Source organism: Musca autumnalis, unplaced genomic scaffold, assembly GCF_047663935.1.
Source record: "Musca autumnalis isolate F117 unplaced genomic scaffold, ASM4766393v1 scaffold_5, whole genome shotgun sequence".
In the NCBI taxonomy this organism is placed as follows: domain Eukaryota; kingdom Metazoa; phylum Arthropoda; class Insecta; order Diptera; family Muscidae; genus Musca; species Musca autumnalis.
The window spans coordinates 44412298-44430702 of NW_027412088.1; the positions used below are offsets into that span (position 1 = coordinate 44412298).

The 18405-nt window shown below is 38.3% G+C and overlaps 1 protein-coding gene across 3 annotated transcripts in view; it reads right to left on the reverse strand.

Moving 5' to 3' along the window:
* The window catches only part of LOC141386973 (uncharacterized), a 99869-nt gene that overhangs the window by 11095 nt on the left and 70369 nt on the right, over positions 1 to 18405 (reverse strand). For all 3 annotated transcript variants that reach the window (XM_073955948.1, XM_073955947.1, XM_073955946.1), the window contains exon 2: positions 8974 to 9037. The gene's annotated coding sequence lies outside the window, so the exon portion shown is untranslated. The remainder of the gene's footprint in view (positions 1 to 8973; positions 9038 to 18405) is intronic.

Genomic DNA, 18405 nt, shown 5'->3' on the forward strand with positions numbered 1-18405 from the left:
GTTTATCAGCAATTAGCTGACCATATTGGGGATATGTAATTCGACTTTCGACTAAACGATTATTAGCTGCGGTTGGGCGACATCTACTGGTTTTTGTTTTACCACATTAATCACAATGGAACCAACATGTGGCTCTGGAAAAACTTAGAGAGGTACGATAACTATATATACTGGCCTCCACTCTGCACATGTGACAAGTAGGGTAAATGGAATTTGGTGAAGCAACTGCGAGTGGGTATGTCAGTAGGACCAACAAGATTTCAGGGGTATTTGAGATGGAGCATCAATAACAGCAATTCTATTGGCTGATGTCAATGTTTCAAACACATAAACTTGGTTTGGTCTTGCAGCGGCACGGTAAAGAAGCATTGCCAGAGCAGACTAATGGGTCCATGTTGGTGCTGTGAATTCCCGGGAAAATTTAATCGATTTAATATTAGTAAACGTGTTGCCCAAAAGGGTATAAAAATCGAAGCCGACTTTTGGTTGTGGGGAAAGTCGAAAATTCGACTTTTCACGATCCTTCGTGTATGTAACCAGACCATAAATTGCATCCTCCTCAAGCATAGTCAAACCATATAATTTCACATGTAATTTTCTCGATATCTTCATTTTAACTCAAGTTGTGTGAATCAGCTCGTCTGCTAAAATTTATTTCAGCACGTTTATGCAGACTCAAGATTCACATGTATCCGTCAAAAATATTGTATTTTGCTCGTGAATAAAGACTCCCTTTGAAGGGCGCTTTTAAAACTTCCGTTTCGCTCGCCTATAAAGTCTCACATTCTTTCGTATCTATAGACCCCCTTTTGCTTGTATATAAGGACCCCCTACGCTAATATATAAAGGCTCCATTCAGCTCGCATATAACTACTCATATTTGCTCGTCTGGGAAGATTCATTCGCTTGTCTAAAATAGTCCGTAAAGATTTCTTTCAGTTCGTCTATAACTCCTCCTCTCAGCTCGTCTATAAAGACCACCTTCAGCTTGTCTATAAAGGCTCCCTTCAGACAGTCTGTAAAGACTCCCTTCCACTCGTTTACAAAGACTCCCTTCTGCTCGTACATGAAGACTCCTTTTCGCTAGTCTGGGAAGACTCATTGGCTTGTCTAAAATAGTCCATAAACACTCCTTTCAGTTCGTCAATAAAGCCTCCCTTAAGCTCGTCTATAAAGGCTCCCTTCTGCTCGTCTGTAAAGACTCCCTTCAGCTCGTCTATAAAGACTCCTTTTCGCTCGGGACAAGGGAGACTTCTCTCATATCAATGAGTGCACCCCAATTCATATTAGCTCAATGATATGGGACCTACTGTTTATCGCCGAGTCCGAATGGCGTGTCTTAAGACACCACTTGTAGAGAAGTTTTAAATGGCTGGAATACTCAGGAAATGTCGCCAACATTACTGAGGGGAAGACTCATTCACTTTTCTAAAATAGTCCGTAAAGACTCCTTTGAGTTCGCCTAAAGAGACCCCATTCAGCTCGTCTATAAAGAATCTCTAACGCTCGACTATAAAGACTCCCTCCATCTCGTCTCTAGACCCCCTTTCGCTCGTCTATAAAGACTACATTCAGATCGTCTATAAGGCCTCCTATCTATAAAGGCTCCATTCAGCTAGTTTGTAAAGACTCCCTTTCGCTAGTTTATAAAGACCCCTTCAGCTCTTCTATGAATACTCCTTTTCGCTTGTCTGGGAAGACTCATTGGCTTGTCTAAAATAGTTAATAAACACTTCTTTCAGTTCGTCAATAAAGCCCCCCTTCAGCTCGTCTATAATGGCTCCCTTCTGCTCGCCTGTAAGGACTCCCTTCAGCCCGTTTATAAAGACTCCATTCAGCTCGTCCATAAAGACTCCTTTTCGTTCGTCTGGGAAGACTCATCCACTTTTCTAAAATAGTCCGTAAAGACTCCTTTGAGTTCGCCTATAAAGACCCCCTTCAGCTCGTCCATAAAGACTCTCTAACGCTCGCCTATAAATACTCGCTAACGCTCGTCTATAAAGACACTTTAACGCTCGTCTATAAAGACTCCCTCCATCTCGTCTATAGACTCCTTTTCGCTCGTCTACAAAGACTCCCTCCATCTCGTCTATAGACTCCTTTTCGCTCGTCTATAAAGATTCCCCTCAGCTCATATATAAAGATCCTGGTATCTCTCCCCTTAAGGTCGTCTATAAAGACTTCCTACTTCTAGCCTATAAAAATACTTTTTCTCTCGCCTACAAAGACTCTCGTCAGCTCCTCTATAAAGACTTTTCCTTTTGCTCCTCTATAAAGATTCGCTCTCCCTAGTCTATAAAGACTCCCTCTCGCTAGTCTATAAAGACTCTATTTCTCTCGCCCATAAAGAATCCCTTTCATTCGACTATAAAGACTCCCTTTCACTCAACTATAAAGACTCCATGTCGCTCTTCTGTAAAGGCACGCATTCGCTCGTCTATAAAGACACCCTTACACTCTTCTATAAAGACTCACTTGCGCACGTCTATAAAGACTCTCTTCAGCTAGTCTATAAAGACAACTTTCAGCTCGTTTATAAAGACTCCCTCCAGCTTGCCTACAAATACTCCTTCCAGCCTAAAAAGACTCCTTTTAGACTACCTTTCGCTCGTATATAAACCCTCCCTTTCGCTCGTCTACAAACTCGTCTATAATGACTCCCTTTAACTCGTCTATAGTGACTCCCTTAAGCTCGTCTAAAAAGACTCCCTTCGCTCGTCTACAAAGACTGGCTTCAGCTCGCCTATAAAGACCACCTTTTGGTCGTCTATAAAGACTCCCTTCCACTCATCTATAAAGACTCATTTTCGTTCTTGTATTACGACTCCCTTTTGCTCGTCTATAAAGGCTCCCTTCCGCTCGTCTACAAAGACTCCCTTTCGCTTCTATAGAAACTCCCTTCAGCTTATCTATAAACACTCCCTTCAGCTTGTCTTTAAAAACTTCGTTCATCTCATCTATAGAAACTCCCTTAAGTTCGCCTATAAAGACTCCATTTCGTTCGTCTATAAAGACTCCCTTTCGTTCGTCTATAAAGAATCCCTTTCGTTCTTCTATAAAGACCCCCTTTCGTTCGTATTAGAGTTGGGTAATCTAGTTCCTAGTTCCTTGTACTAGTTCCAAAACGTATGAGTAACATCATGAAATATAACGTGTGATAGTAAGTATACGCAGTTTGTTCAAAGAAAAAATGTGGGCCATTGGAACTGCGAAGTGAACTATATAGTTCCATATAGTTCCTTTGGCACAACTCTAGTTCGTATATAAAGACTCGCTATCGCTCATCTCTAAAGACTCCCTTTCGCTCGTCTACAAAGACTCCCTTCAGCTCGCCTATAAAGACTACTTTTCGGTCGTCTATAAAGACTCCCTTCCACTCATCTACAAAGATTCACTTTCGTTCTTTTATTAAGTCTCCCTTTTGCTCGTCTATAAAGAATCCCCTACGCTCTTCTATAAAGACTCCATTTCGTTCGTCTATAAAGACTCCATTTCGTTCGTCTATAAAGACTCCATTTCGTTCGTCTATAAAGATCCCCTTTCGGTCGTCTATAAAGACTCACTTTCGCTCATCTCTAAAGACTCACTTTCGTTCTTCTTCATGTCATCTATAAATACTACCTTCAGCTCGTCTATAAAGACTCCTTTCAACTCGTTTATAAAGACTCCCTTCATCTTGTCTATAAAATCTTCCTCCTCTTCTTCCTCCTTCCTCCTCCCTTGAGGTCATCTATAAGGACTCTCTTTAGGTAGTCTAAAAAGGTTTCTTTTATGTCGTCTATAAAGACTCTGTTCAGTTCCTCTATAGAGACTCCCTTCAACTCGTCTATAAAGACACTTTTTAGCTCGTCTATAAAGACACTTTTTAGCTCGTTCATAAAACTCCCTTTCGCTCTTCTATAAAGACTCCTTTCAGTTCGTCTATTAAGACTCCCTTCAACTCGTTTATGAAGATTCCTTTCAAGACTCCCTTCAGTTTGTCTATAAATACTCCCTTCAGCTCGTCTATAAAAACTCCCTTTCGCTCGTTTCGTTAAAATCTCTCTCCATCCCTTTATCTTTGCTACAAAGTTATATCAGTTTGCATTTCACCTAGTTTATGTCCAGTTACACCTGTTGGTAAATCAAATCAGTTATAGAGAAATTCACTGGAACAGGCTTTCTCATAACCAAATGCTGCCATGTGTAAGAGAAAGAGTTCAAGGCCATAATAATCTTAATAATATTTACATGATGCGATAAATCACTGGAGAGAAAGGAACCTGTAAGCAAAGTGTTACATTACCCAGGTGAGAAAGTGATTTGGTTTTATGGCAAAATAACAAACAATTTTGACTCTTTTTTGTTTCTCCCCACAATAGTTTATCTTTGTATTCCTTTCTTATTGGATTTTATTAAAAGCTATAACTTCTATAATTAGGTTTTCATTCATCTGTGAAGTGTTTTTCTCAGGTGTACATATATATTGTGGTGTATGTGTGTAATTTGTAAGATAACATTGCATTACTTTCACTTGCAAAAACGGTGATTGCAAAATAAAACGCTCAAATGTCATAACATGATCTTAAAAGTGACGTTAAAGACATTGACCATAAAAATAGTGGCAAGGGAAATGTTAGGGAAATATTTCGTAGCTGATGGACAATGAAGTACAGAAAAACTATAGCATCCATCATCTAGCAGTGAGGCCAGTAGCTTTATTAACATTACCACCATTGTTATTGTAATCATTATCATCATGACATGATTACGGTAATCATGAAGACCGCAGCTAGTAGCCATTGTCTGTCTCATTGACCATTTGAAAACAATGCACTTGAAATATTTTAATAGGGCGTTTCTTTGTGCGATACGAGGAGTTCACATAAAATGCAATAGGACTGGGGTTAAATTTTACTCCTTAACGTTAAGAAAGTGAAAGGAAAAACTAATACATAATACTGCTGCAATTGCGTTTTATTATGACACAAGCTTTTAAAGGTAATTTTGTAAATAACTGCAGGAATTTCCAAAAATTACCTCGGCAAAGAAATAGCATTTATAGTAGCTATGATAGGTAGGTGCCTTTATATGCTAACTAATGGAGTGCATTTACAGAAGGTGAAACGAGATTACTACATATATGGGAAATTTGACATTCTTCTATATTGTTTGTTAAACTCCTTGTAATTTTTTTAATAGATCATAAACATGTCAATACTTATTTCTATTTTGTAAATATCAAAAGGGCTTTAAGGCATTCCATTGGCATGACCATAATCTGCCTGCAGCAGTGATGCTTGTAAACTTGACAGTATTATGGCTTGTCGTCAAGAGGCACCAGCATTTCATCAAGTGATTTATGAACATAAAATGTACACAGCTTGCTTTCATTTCCATACAAATTTTAGGCGTTTCATTGACTCTTCGGTGTATGGTCAAGTCATCAAGTGCCGGCCACATACTTTTCCATGGAATCAAAATCCAGTTTATGTCGCACGGCTGTTTGTTTTTCGTTTTTTTTTTTGCATTATAACAATAAAGCCTGACACATCCGTTTTAAAAGCTTACAGCCATGTAATTTTATTATGTTTTTAAATATTTTTCTCTCTCTTCGGCTTGTTTGCTTTCTCTTTCCCTCCCCCCTGAAAAGAGATGTAAGATTGGTCTTTCTTTCTTTTGGCCAAGCGAAGCTGTATGTTTATTTTTCATGTAGATGGCCTTCAAATGAAAATGAAAGTGATCGCCCATTGTTGAAAGAGGCTGTTGGCGTCGAACTTTGCCAGGTTTTGATATCAGATTATTAAGTGTTTTTTCTTTCTTTGGCCTCCTTTGCATGGGTAGCTAACCACTTGGTGGAATTATTTTTTTGCAACCTCTTTTGTTGTTCAGTTTGATCATATAGTTGTAATTGCAATTATTGTCCAGTGGAGGACCGTCATAGTTTTTGCCATAATCGATGCTTAACTGTACATTGACCAGTGGAAACGGGAAAACAAGTGAAAATTCAAATGAGATTTAAATGTGATTGGGAGAGTTATAACATTATAGAGAGGGAGAAAAAAGCTTAAGATGGAATCATTATATCTAAGGGAGTCTATAAAGACAAGCGATAGGGAATGTTTATAAACAAGCTGAAGGGAGCTGAGGGGATTTTTAGAGATGAGCTGAAGCAAGTCTTTAGAGACGATCTGAAGATGGTCTTAATAGACAAGCTGAAGGGAGTGTTTCTAGACGAGCTGGAGGGAGTCTTTATAGAAGAGCTGGAGAGAGTCTTTATAGACGAGCCAGAGGGAGTCTTTATAGGCGAGCTTAAGGGAGTCTTTAAAGGCAAGCTGAAGGGAGTCTTTATAGACGAGCTTAAGGGAGTCTTTATAGATGATCGGAAGGCAGTCTTTATACATGTGTGGAAGGAAATCTTTATAGACGAGCTGGAGGAAGTCTTTATAAACGAGCTGGAGGGAGTCTTTATAGACGAGCTGGAGGGAATCGTTATAGACGAGCTGGAGGGAATCGTTATAGACGAGCTGGAGGGAGTCTTTATAGACGAGCTGGAGGGAGTCTTTATAGACGAGCTGGAGGGAGTCTTTATAGACGAGCTGGAGGGAGTCTTTGTAGACGAGCTGGAGGGAGTCTTTATGGACGAGCTGGAGGGAGACTTTATAGAGGAGCCGAAGGTGGTCTTTATATTTATAGACCAGCCGAAGGGTGTCTTTAAAATGAGCTGGAGGGGTCGATCTGGTGGGGTGGAGGAAGTCTTTAGAGATAAGCTGAATAAAGTCGTTATAGACAAACTAAGGGGAGTCTTTATAGATGAGCTAATAAGATGCTTTATAGATGAGCTGAATGGAGTCTTTATAGACGAGCTGAAGAGGTCTTTATAGACGAGCTGATAGGATGCTTTATAGACGAGCTGAAGAGTGTCCTTATAGACGACATGAGGGGAGTCTTTATAGACGTGCTGGAGAGAGTATCTGAGAGAGAGTACCTGGTGGGGTGGAGGGAGTCTTTATAGACGAGCTGGAGGGAGCCTTTATAGACCAACTGAATGGTGTCCTTATAGACGAGCTGATGGGAGTCTTCAAAAACGAGCTGGTGGGAATCTTCATAGCGACTCTGAAGGGAGACTTTATGGAGGATCTTAAGGGGGTCTTTATAGACCAACCGAAGGGTGTTTTTAAAGATGAGCTGGAGGGGTCTCATAGACGAGCTGAAGGGAGTCTTTATAGATGAGCTGAAGGGAGTCTTCATAGACGAGCTGAAGAGAGTTTTTAAAGTCGATCTGGTGGAGTGGAGGTAGTCTTTATAGATGAGCTGAAGGAAGTCGTTATAGACAAACTAAGGGGAGTCTTTATAGACGAGCTAAAGAGATGCTTTATAGATGAGCTGAATGGAGTCTTTATAGACGAGCTGATAGGATGCTTCATAGACGAGCTGATAGGATGCTTTATAGACGAGCTGAAGAGTGTCTTTATAGACGACATGGGGGAGTCTTTATAGACGTGCTGTAGAGAGTATTTATAGACGAACTGAAAGGCTGAAGGGGGTCTTTATGGGCGAGCTGGAGAAAGTCTTCATACACGATTTGAACGTAGTCTTTATGTACGAGCTGAAGGGGGTCTTTATAGACGAGCGGAAGGAAGTCTTAATAGACGAGCGGAAGGGAGTCTTTATAGTCGAGCGGAAGGGAGTTTTTATGGACGAGCTTAAGGTTGTCTTTATAGACAAGCTGAAGAGTGTCTTTATAGATGAGGTGAACGGAGTCTTTAAAGACGAGCTGAATGGGGTCTTTATAGACGAGTCGAACGGAATCTTATTAGACGAACCGAAGGGAGTCTTTTTTGACAAGCCGATTGAAGTCTCTATTGACGAGCTGAAGGGAGCCATTGCATATGAGCTAGGGGAGTTTTTAAAGACGAGCTAGATAGCCTGAAGGGAGTTTTTATATATGACATGAAGATGGATGTCTTTGCAGAAATATATGAGAGCTGACTAGGGTGACAACAAGTTTTAATTGAATACAAAACCGAAGAAGTCTTGACAAAATGAGGTCTCCATAAAACCTATTTTGGCATTCCAAGAAAATCGTCTTTATGCTTCCAACTGAATTTTAATTTACTTTAATTAGATTTTCTTTTCTTATTAAATTTTGGCTCTATTTCAATTTTAGATTACTGCTTTGCTTCGTTTTAAGTCTTTTGTTGCAAGCTCTGCAATCAATTGGAACCATGGACATAGGCATTGTTGTCATGGTCAGCTAAGAAAAAAAAAAAAAAACTGTAATTTAAGACAAACAAACCCCAAACTACTTTTGGCAGCAAATGACACATGACATCAAAGTAATGCAGTGCTGCGTTTTACACAAAGAATTCAAGGTTAATAGGATTACATTACTCGATCTGGCAATTGTTGAATTGCCTAAATATTTGAATGTGAATGATTGACATGGAATTGAAACGCTCCGTGAGAGGTGGTAAAACAAAACACATTTCACAATCGCATTAGTGGTATGATTACCAAAAAAAGGTTATAAGCAGAGCTCTAAGACTAGGTCTTGAAATATTTCAATTAAATCAACACTTGGTGGCGTGTCAATCGATTGATGGATGTTGAGTGTGAGTACGTATGTACGTGTTTCGATGAATGAGTGAGTGTGTGAATGACAGACTGATATTATGCAATATGTCATTAAGCTATATTAAAGTGATGTTTTGACCAAAAAAAAAGAAAAACCTCAAATTCGATTCGTGGCGGGGGATCTAAATCTATAAACAAATTATGTTTTTGCTTTGCTTTATTTGTTGTTGTCGCCGTTGTTCAAAACGTGTGATACAATTACAAAGAGCTGACATTGAATTGAAAAATTGTAATTGAATATTGAAAAACAAACAAAAAATAGCAATCACTCAAGTAGACAATTAATTCAAACCATAATAACAATGGTTTAATGATCATAATAGGTGGTGATGATGATGATGGTGATGTTGAACTTACCATAAAACAACGAAAACAATTGGATTGGAACAAAAATGTATGCTTTTTGAAAAAACAAAAAAATCTGCAAAAAAAGAAACATAGAAATTAATTAATTATCGATGTTTAAGTGTGTGTGCGTGAGTGTGATTGTGCTTGTTATTGCCACTAATAGAGTGGCTGTTAATTACTGAAATAAACAAAAAACTTCAATTAAATATGAAACAATTTTTTTCTGGAAAAATTTACAATTTGTCAATTGAAACAATTGGTTCAATTTTGTATTCTTCTTTAACTGATCAATTACATTTTGTGTGTCAATGGTTTATGTGAAAAGTGGGTCATATCGGATGCACTTAAGCTCACAAACAACATAGGAGTTTTGAGTTGAAGGAAGTCTTTATTGGCGAGAGAAGCTTAAGGGTGTATTTACAGACCAGTGGAAGGGAGTCTTTATAGATGAAGGAAAGGGAGTTCCTATAGACAAACTGAAGGGGTCTTTATAAAGAGCGAACGAGAGTATTTATAGAGCGAAAGGGAGTGTTTATAGAATAGATGAACAAGATGATCACTCGCCTTTACGTTTTCGAAGAGAAGTGTTTATAAACGAGCTGAAAAGAGTTGTTATAAACGAGCGGACGATAATCTTAATATGCGGAAGGTGGTGTTTATATACGAGCGGAAGAGAGTCCTTATAGCCGACCTGAAGGTGGGTCTATGTAGACTATCGGAGTGAAGTCTTTATAGACGAGCTTAAGGGAGCATTTACAGATGAACTGAAGGTGGTATTTATAGACGAGCTGAAGAGGGTATTTAAAGCCGAGCTGAAATGAGTTTTTATAGAAGACTTGTGGGTGTCTTTTTAGACGAGCTTATGGGGTTTTTATAGATGAGCTGAAAGAAGTCTTTATAGACAAGTGGAAGGTAGTCTTTATAGGCGAGATGAAGGGGGTCTTTAAAGATGAGCTGAAGGGAGTCTTTACAGACGCCTTTAAGGGGTCTAATAGATGAGCTGAAGGGGGTGTTTACAGACCAATTGAATGTAGTCTTTATATACGAGCTGAAGGGAGTCTTTATAGACGAGCGGAAGGAATTTTCTATATATGAGCGGATGGATGTCTGTATGGACGAAAGGAAGGTGGTTTTTATGGACGAGCGAAAGGGAGTTTTTATAGATGAGTGGAAAGGATTGTTTTTAGACGAGCGGAAGAGAGTTTTTATAAACGAGCTGAAGGGAGTCTTTATAGACCAGCCGTAGGAATTTTTAGAGATGAGCTGACGGAAATCTTTATAGACGAGCTGGAGGGGGGACTTTATAGACGTGGTGAAGGAAGTCTTTCTAGACGAGCTGGAGGGGGTCTTTATAGATGGATTGGAGGGAGTCTTTATAAATGAGCTTAAGGGTGTCTTTATAGACGAGCTGAAGGAGTCTTTATAGATGAGCTGAAGGGAGTTTTTAGAGACGAGCTTAAGGGAGTCTTTACAGATGAGCTGAATGGAGTATTTATAGAAGGCTTGGGGGGTGTCTTTTTAGACGAGCAGAAGAGAGCCTTCATAGGCGAGCGGAAGGGAGTCTTTACAAACGAGCTTAAGGAAGTCTTACCAGGCGAGCTTAAGGGAGTCTCTACAGACGAGCTGAAGGGGGTATTTAAAGGCGACCGGAATGAAGTCTTTATACTCGAGCGGAAGGGTGTCTTTATAGATGAGCTGAAGGAAGCCTTTATAGACGAGTGGAAGAGAGTCTTTATATGGTAGCGGGAGGAAGTCTGTATAGACGAGCGGAAGAGAGTCTTTATAGACGAGCGGAAGGGAGTCTTTTTAGAAGAGTTGAAGGGAGTCTATGTTGATGAGCGGAAGACAGTCTTTATAGACGAGCGGAAGGAATTCTTTATATATGAAAGGAAGGGAGTCTTTATAGACGAGCGGAAGGGAGTCTTTATAGACAAGCGGAAGGGAGTCTTTATAGACGAGCGGAAGGGAGTCCTTATAGACGAGCGGAAGGGAGTCTTTATAGACGAGCGGAAGGGAGTCTTTATAGACGAGCGGAAGGAAGTCTTTATAGACGAGCGGAAGGGAGTCTTAAAGACGAGCGGATGGGATTCTTTATAGACGAGCTGAAGGGAGTCTTTATAGACGAGCTGAAGGGAGTCTTTATAGACGAGCTGAAGGGAGTCTTTATATACGAGCTGGAGGGATTCTTTATAGACGAGCTCAAGGGAGTCTTTATAGACGAGCTCAAGGGAGTCTTTATAGACGAGCTGGAGGGAGTCTTTATAGATGAGCTGAAGGGAGTCTTTATAGACGAGCGGAAGGGAGTCTTTATAGACGAGCGGAAGGGAGTCTTTATAGACGAGCGGAAGGGAGTCTTTATAGACGAGCGGTAGGGAGTCTTTATAGTCGAGCGGTAGGTAGTCTTTATAGACAAGAGGAAGACGAACAGAAGGGAGTCTTTATAAACGGGAGGAAGCGATTCTTTGTAGACGAGAGGAAGGGAGCCTTTATAGATGAGCGGAAGGGAGTCTTTATAGACGAGCGGAAGTGAGTCTTTATAGACGAGCGTATGGGAGTCTTTATAGACGAGCGGAAGCGAGTCTTTATAGACTAGCGGATGGGAGTCTTTATAGACGAGCGGATGGGAGTCTTTATAGACGAGCAGATTGGAGTGTTTATAAACGTGAGGAAGGAAGTCTTTGTAGAAGAGAGAAAGGGAGCCTTTATAGACGGCCAGAAGGGAGTCTTTATAGACGACCAGAAGGGAGTCTTTATAGACGAGCAGAAGGGAGTCTTTATAGACGAGCGGAAGGGAGTCTTAATAGACGAGCGGAAGGGAGTCTTAATAGACGAGCGGAAGGGAGTCTTAATAGACGAGCGGAAGGGAGTCTTAATTGACGAGCGGAAGGGAGTCTTAATAGACGAGCGGAAGGGTGTCTTATAGACGAGCGGAATGAAGTTTTTATAGATGAGCTGAAGGGCGTCTTTACAGACGAGCTTAAGGGAGTCTTTACAGACGTGCTGAAGGGGGTATTTAAAGACGAGCTGAAGGGGGTATTTAAAGACGAGCTGAAGTGAGTTTTTATAGAAGACTTGTGGGTGTCTTTTTAGACGAGTTGAAGAGGTTTTTTATAGATGAGCTGAATGGAGTCTTTATAGACGGGTCTTTTCGGACGAGCTGAAGTGAGTTCTTATAAAAGACTTAGAGGGTGTCTTTTAAGACGAGCTGATGTGAGGTTTTATAGATGACTTGGAGAGGGTCTTTGTAGACGAGGTGAAAGAAGTCTTTATAGATGAGCTGAAGTGGTTTTTATAGAAGACTAAGGGTGTGTCTTTTTAGACGAGCGGAAGGGAGTCTTTATAGTGGAGCTGAAGGGAGTCTTTACAGACGAGCTGAATGGTGTGTTATAATTGAGCGGGAGTGAGGGAAAATTTGACAATAGATGTTTTCAACAGGGTTTTGAAGAGGGGTGGATAGCAGTAGGGGAGGGATAGCAAACTTTATAGAACTTTATGTTGAACTTTATGTATGAACTTTATGTTATGTTTATGTTGATACAGAGTGGTTTTAGACGAGCTAATGCCGAGTGTCTGGTGATGAAGTGTGGATTCGTTTTAGATTATCTGAAGCAGAGATTCGCTTTAGACGAGCCGTCTTCTTAAGATGGGTTTATTTTTTTAAGCGAAAATCTGAAATGATTTGAGGAGGGAGTTTTCATAAATAATATCAAGCTGGGAGTCTTTATAGACTGAAGGAATATTTATAGGATAAAGACGTCTTTATCGTTGAGTTTAAGGGATCTCCTTATACGAGTTGAAGCTAGTTTTAAACGAATGTTCAACCCGTTTTTATTGACGAGAGAGGTTTATATGGAAGAGCTTAAAAGGTCTATCAAACAAATCAATAAAGCAGGACATCCTGAAACATGGTTGCAGTTAGGATTCACCGAAGGATAAGACACTTCGTTCATGTATAACCAAGAAAATCAGTAAGTAGTAAGAAAAAGAAGCTTTATAGACCACCAATTTGGAAATTTTATAGGAAAATAGAATCCTTAAGGGGTTATCCCTAGTTGTGCAGACCAAAAAAAATAATTTTTCATAAATTTTTATCGAAGAAACTACCAATATTTTTAAGTCGTTCTTTCTTTCATCTGAAAGAGCACATCTTATACTAGATATGGAATTTTTGTTGTTGAAAAATATTTCATAGTCTTGTGGTAAATGGCTACCTGCGAAACCCTTTTTCTGTAAAAGCGTTTTGCAGTGCCAAAGATAGCTCGATCTTGATATTTTTTGTGGGCGTTTTAAGAACATAATAATCTTGTCTTTAAGCGAAACAGAATTTAAACAAACAAGTAAGAACGGCGTTAAGTTCGGCCGGCCCGAACTTGTTATACCCTCCACCACAAGTTGTATTGAAGTAAAATGGAATAAATAGTTTCCTTTCGTGTATGAAGAACACTTAATACTAAATTTCAGCAATTTCGGTAAAACAATGTGAGGCACCATTCTATGGGGGCTATTTCAAAACGTCGATCTATACCGACATATTTCTGACGGAAAGTTTTTAGACTCAAAGAAGACTAAATACCAAATTTCCTATATTTCGGAAAGAGAATGTGGCTAAAACTTAAAAAATACCGAAAATCAAGAAGTACGCTTCTATGGGGATATAGGAAGACGTGGACCTATACTGATAATACTCTTCTGGAATATTTTATAACTCTTGGAAGACGAAATAACGAATTTCAGCCATTTCGGTTGGATACTGACGTCACAATCTTCAGTATTACGAAAATTTGGAGGTACCGTTCTATGAGGGCTATATCGACACGTGGAGCTATACCGACGAATTTTAGTCAGAAATGGGGCAATATGAAAGCGTGGACCTGTACAGACATATTTCTGGCGAACAGTTTTATATCACATTGAAGACTAAATACCAAATTTCAGCCATTTTGGTGGAATATTGAAGACACAACCTTTAAAATACTAAAAATCGGGAGGTACCTTTCCATGGGGGCTATATGAAGGCGTGGACTTATACCGACAAATTTAAAGGGGAAGTTTGAGTACCCCCAACGAAGTCTAAATACCAAATTTCAGCCATTTCGGTGGAATATTGAGGCCACAACGTTCAAAATACCGAAAATCGGGAGGTACCGTTCTATGGGGGCTATATGAAGGCATGGACCGATACCGACAAAGTTCTGGGGGAAAATTTTATACCACCAACGTGGACTAAGTACCAAATTTCAGCCATTTCGGTGTGATAATGTATCTTAAACCTTCAAAATACCGAAAATTGGGAGGTACCGTTCTATGGGGGCTATATGAAGGTGTGGACCGATACCGACAAAATTCTGGGGAAAAGTTTTATACCCCCAAAGAAGACTACGTACCAAGTTTCAGCCATTTTGGTAGGATAATGAAGCTAAAACCTTAAAATACCGAAAATCGGGAGGTACCGTTCTATGGGGGCTATATGAAGGTGTGGACCGATACCGACAAAATTCTGGGAGAAAGTTTTATACCCCAAAAGAAGACTAGGTACCAAATTTCAGCCATTTTGGTAGGATAATGAAGCTAAAACCTTAAAAATACCGAAAATCGGGAGGTACCGTTCTATGGGGGCTATATCAAAACGTGGACCGATATATCCCATTTTCAACACCAACCATCCTGCAAGTAATAAAAACTTCTGTACCAAATTTTGACTCTCTATCTTTAAAAGTGCGAGCTGTATCTTGATTTCAACAGACAGACGGACGGACTGACGGACGGACGGACGGACAGACGGACATGGTCAAATCGACATAGAATTTTATGCTGATCAATAATATATATACTTTATAGGGTATCCGACGAATATTTCGATGTGTTACAAACGGAATGACAAATTTAATTATACCCTCCATATGGTGGAGGGTATAAAATTGTGAGCTGTCAAAATAAAAATTTCGATTTTAACAAAAAAATTACCTTTTTTGTCCAAAACTCGGGCAAAATTTTTTTTAAAGATTGTGTTTCGCTTAAAGACAAGCAATAATAAGCTCACCAAACCATATGAAGACCGGTCAATTCGGTTTCCAGCTATCGTATCTCAGGCAATTTTGCTCCGATCGAGTTGCGGTATACACTGTACTACTTGTACTTCAACATTAACCAATAACATTTTTTCGATTTTTTGAAAGTGAAAGGTAAAGGTAACCCCTTAAGACGCCCAAAAAAATATTTTAGTTGTTCTAGTTTTGTTTAGTTTTGATTAATGCCCATACGCAAATAGTACGAAATGTTGCTTATTTATGTTTCACACGCATTTTAAGCATTAAACACAATTGTAGGCTACATTTGGCATAATATGTACATACATATTCATGTACATACATTTAACAACATTACTAGTGACACACCCCATTTCAATATTTCATAAATAAATATGAAAAATGATATATTTCAACACAATTGGCACACATATTCAAGTACCTCCCATGCCAAATAACAAAACCATTCTAAACAGACATATACATATATACACACATATGTTCGTATTTAAGTTTGTTCGCATGTAAAACTAAATTAACGCACTTTAGACAAACAAATGTGGAAATTATTTCAACGTGGGATGTATTCATATTTTTTGAACATATTACAACAAATTCCAATTGTTTAAAGTTTTAAGTGTTTAAATTTAAAAAAAAAATCACTTGCAACACCTTCCAAATGTTGTCTGCGGCGGTGACCTGATGATGGTGCTACAGATAACATTGATTACAGTCAAGTTCTCTCAACACCTCTACCCACTTTGCACTTCAACCGAGTTCATTTAAATTGCTAAAGAAACATAAGAAGACGAAGACAAAATATACAAAAATCCAACCAACTTCAACTCAAATAATTATGCCATCCAACCAACAACAACAATTTTGCTAACTGCAAGAAGTAGCAGCATCAACATGAAACAAACATAAATCCAAGTCGCAATTAATGTGCAACAAAGCGTTGCAGATGAAACTGAAAACGAACAAAGACACAGAAATAGACAGACATAAATATCAACTTGTCTTGAATCCAACGGTTGGGATATTTGTTTGCTATGTCTATGAAAAGCAAATAAAAAATCATTTAGCGAGTTATTCATGAATGAATGATAAATGAATATTTGAATGGGGCCAGTAGTAGCAAATATTGAAAACCTAAAAAACACAAAAGCAACAACATTGTGGTTGGTCAGTCTGATAATGAATTACAAATTATCGATGTCAATTAATAAATGAATTCCTTCGAATTGTGGTGTGTGTTGTGTTGTTTGTTGGGGAATTTTAAGGAGACTTTATGAAGATACTAAACTTGATTTTATGTTTGTTGTTTAAGGGTTTATAGGAGGGTACAAAGATTTCAATAAACATGGAGATTAAAAAAGAAATTAGGAGGGTTCAAAGATTCCAATAAACTGTGATTTTCAAAGATTTTCAAGAGGACCATAGAACCTCATAAACGATTTTTTGAACGTTGTTAATATTTCTCAGGGTATTTTTGTTGTTGCATTATCCTAAGTATTTCAATAAGAGTCACAAAAAAATTACGTAAAATTTAATCAATATTATTTGTTTTTTTTTTTGCCTTATTAAGGCGAAGGTCATTTATAGTTATATTTATTTATTTAATTCTCTTTCGAGTTGAGCCGTTTAGACCTAAGATACATTGAAAAATTAGGAGTCTACTGAAGTCCCACGCATCCAACCATTATGCTACGTTTCACGGGTGGTTAGGCCGATCTTCAGGCATATTAGGATGTTGTTTTTGTGGCAGACGAAGGCAAAGCTTGGTAACTAGTATATATAAGCAATTCATTAGATAAATGTATATGCGAAATTATGTCAGTTAATTGAAACTCCAAACTTTTCCTATAGTCCTGCTTGGTAAGTTTTATTCCTACGTCAATAGTACTTGCTCTTCTATATCAGAAGATTTTGATCATCAATTATTGTCTACTAATGTTTTGACAAGTTGATGGTGGCTCCGAACGCTAAGACGTCGGGGACCCAGGTTCGAATCACAGCCTGGCTCATGCTGAAATAATTTTTTATTTTTGCCTTATTAAGGCGAAGGTCATTTATAGTGATATTTATTTAATTAATTCCCTTTCGAAGATCTGTAGGAATAACCAAACAGGCAAAAATGTTGTTTTTTTTAGATTAAAGAAGTCAACAAATGTGGATTTTTTAATAATTTTTAGGAAGACCTAAAGAGGCCAACAAACTTGGAATTTTTAAAGATCTTTGGGAAGATCCAAAGAAAACAAAAAACAAGGATTTTAGACAGATTTTTAGAGGACCCAAAGATTCCGATAAACGTGAATTTTTAGAGCTGTTTAGGAGGACCTAAAGATACTTATAAATGTGGATTTTTTAATGATGTTCATTTTTTATGATAGGCGTTTTTAAAGATTTTCACAAAGACCCAAAAGGGTTAAAAATCGTGGACTTTTTAAAAGAATTTTAGGAAAACCCAGGAGTTTAAAAATCGTAGATTTTTTAATTGAACAAACAATGTGCATTATTTAACGATTTTTAGGAAGAAACGTGGATTTTTTAAGATGCTTAGGGCGACCTAAAGATTACAATAAACGTGGATTTTTTAAAGATGTTTATTTTTAAATATAAGATTTTTTTAAAGATTTTTAGGATGAACCAAAGACGTCTAACCACGTGGATTTTTTAAACATTTTTTGGAAAACCTAAAGAGATTTTAAAGATTTTTAGGAAGACACAAAGAGGCCGAACAACGAGGATTTTTTAAAGATTTTTGGGAAGACCCAAAGAGATCCAAAATCGTGTATTTTAAATATTTTTAGGAAGTCACAAACAGGCCGAACAACTTGGATTTTTTTTAATGATTTTTTAGAAGACCTAAAGATGTCCAAAATCGGAGATTTTAAAGATTTTTATGAAGATACAAAGAGGCCGAACAACGTGGATTTTTCGATACGACCCAAGGACCCAAAGAGCAAAGGCAAGGTCACAGTATTCAAATATTTGCTCCAGCGACCAGAAGTGTGTGCTTACTGAGAGCAAGTAAACCTAAGTAATGCATTGAAATTTATGCTCACTTGCTCTCAATAAGCGCACACTGCCTACCGCTGGAGCAAATATTTGCCTAATGTGACCTTACCTTAAGTAAATTTTCTTAAGGTTAAACATTTTGATTTTTTAGAGAATCTAAAACGCTACGGGATTTTTTAAGATTTTAAGGTGGACCAAAGACTGTTATAAATGTGAGTTTAAGGGGGAACAAAATAAGCAAATAAGCGGGTAGTTTTAAAAATTTTTAGGATGTCATCATTAGAAATCAAGTATATTTGGACGAATCCCGTTTGAGACAATTTCGAGTAGATTTAGCTCTGTACACCCGTTTGTCTATCTGGTTGAATGGTGCGCACGACAACTCTCAACTCAT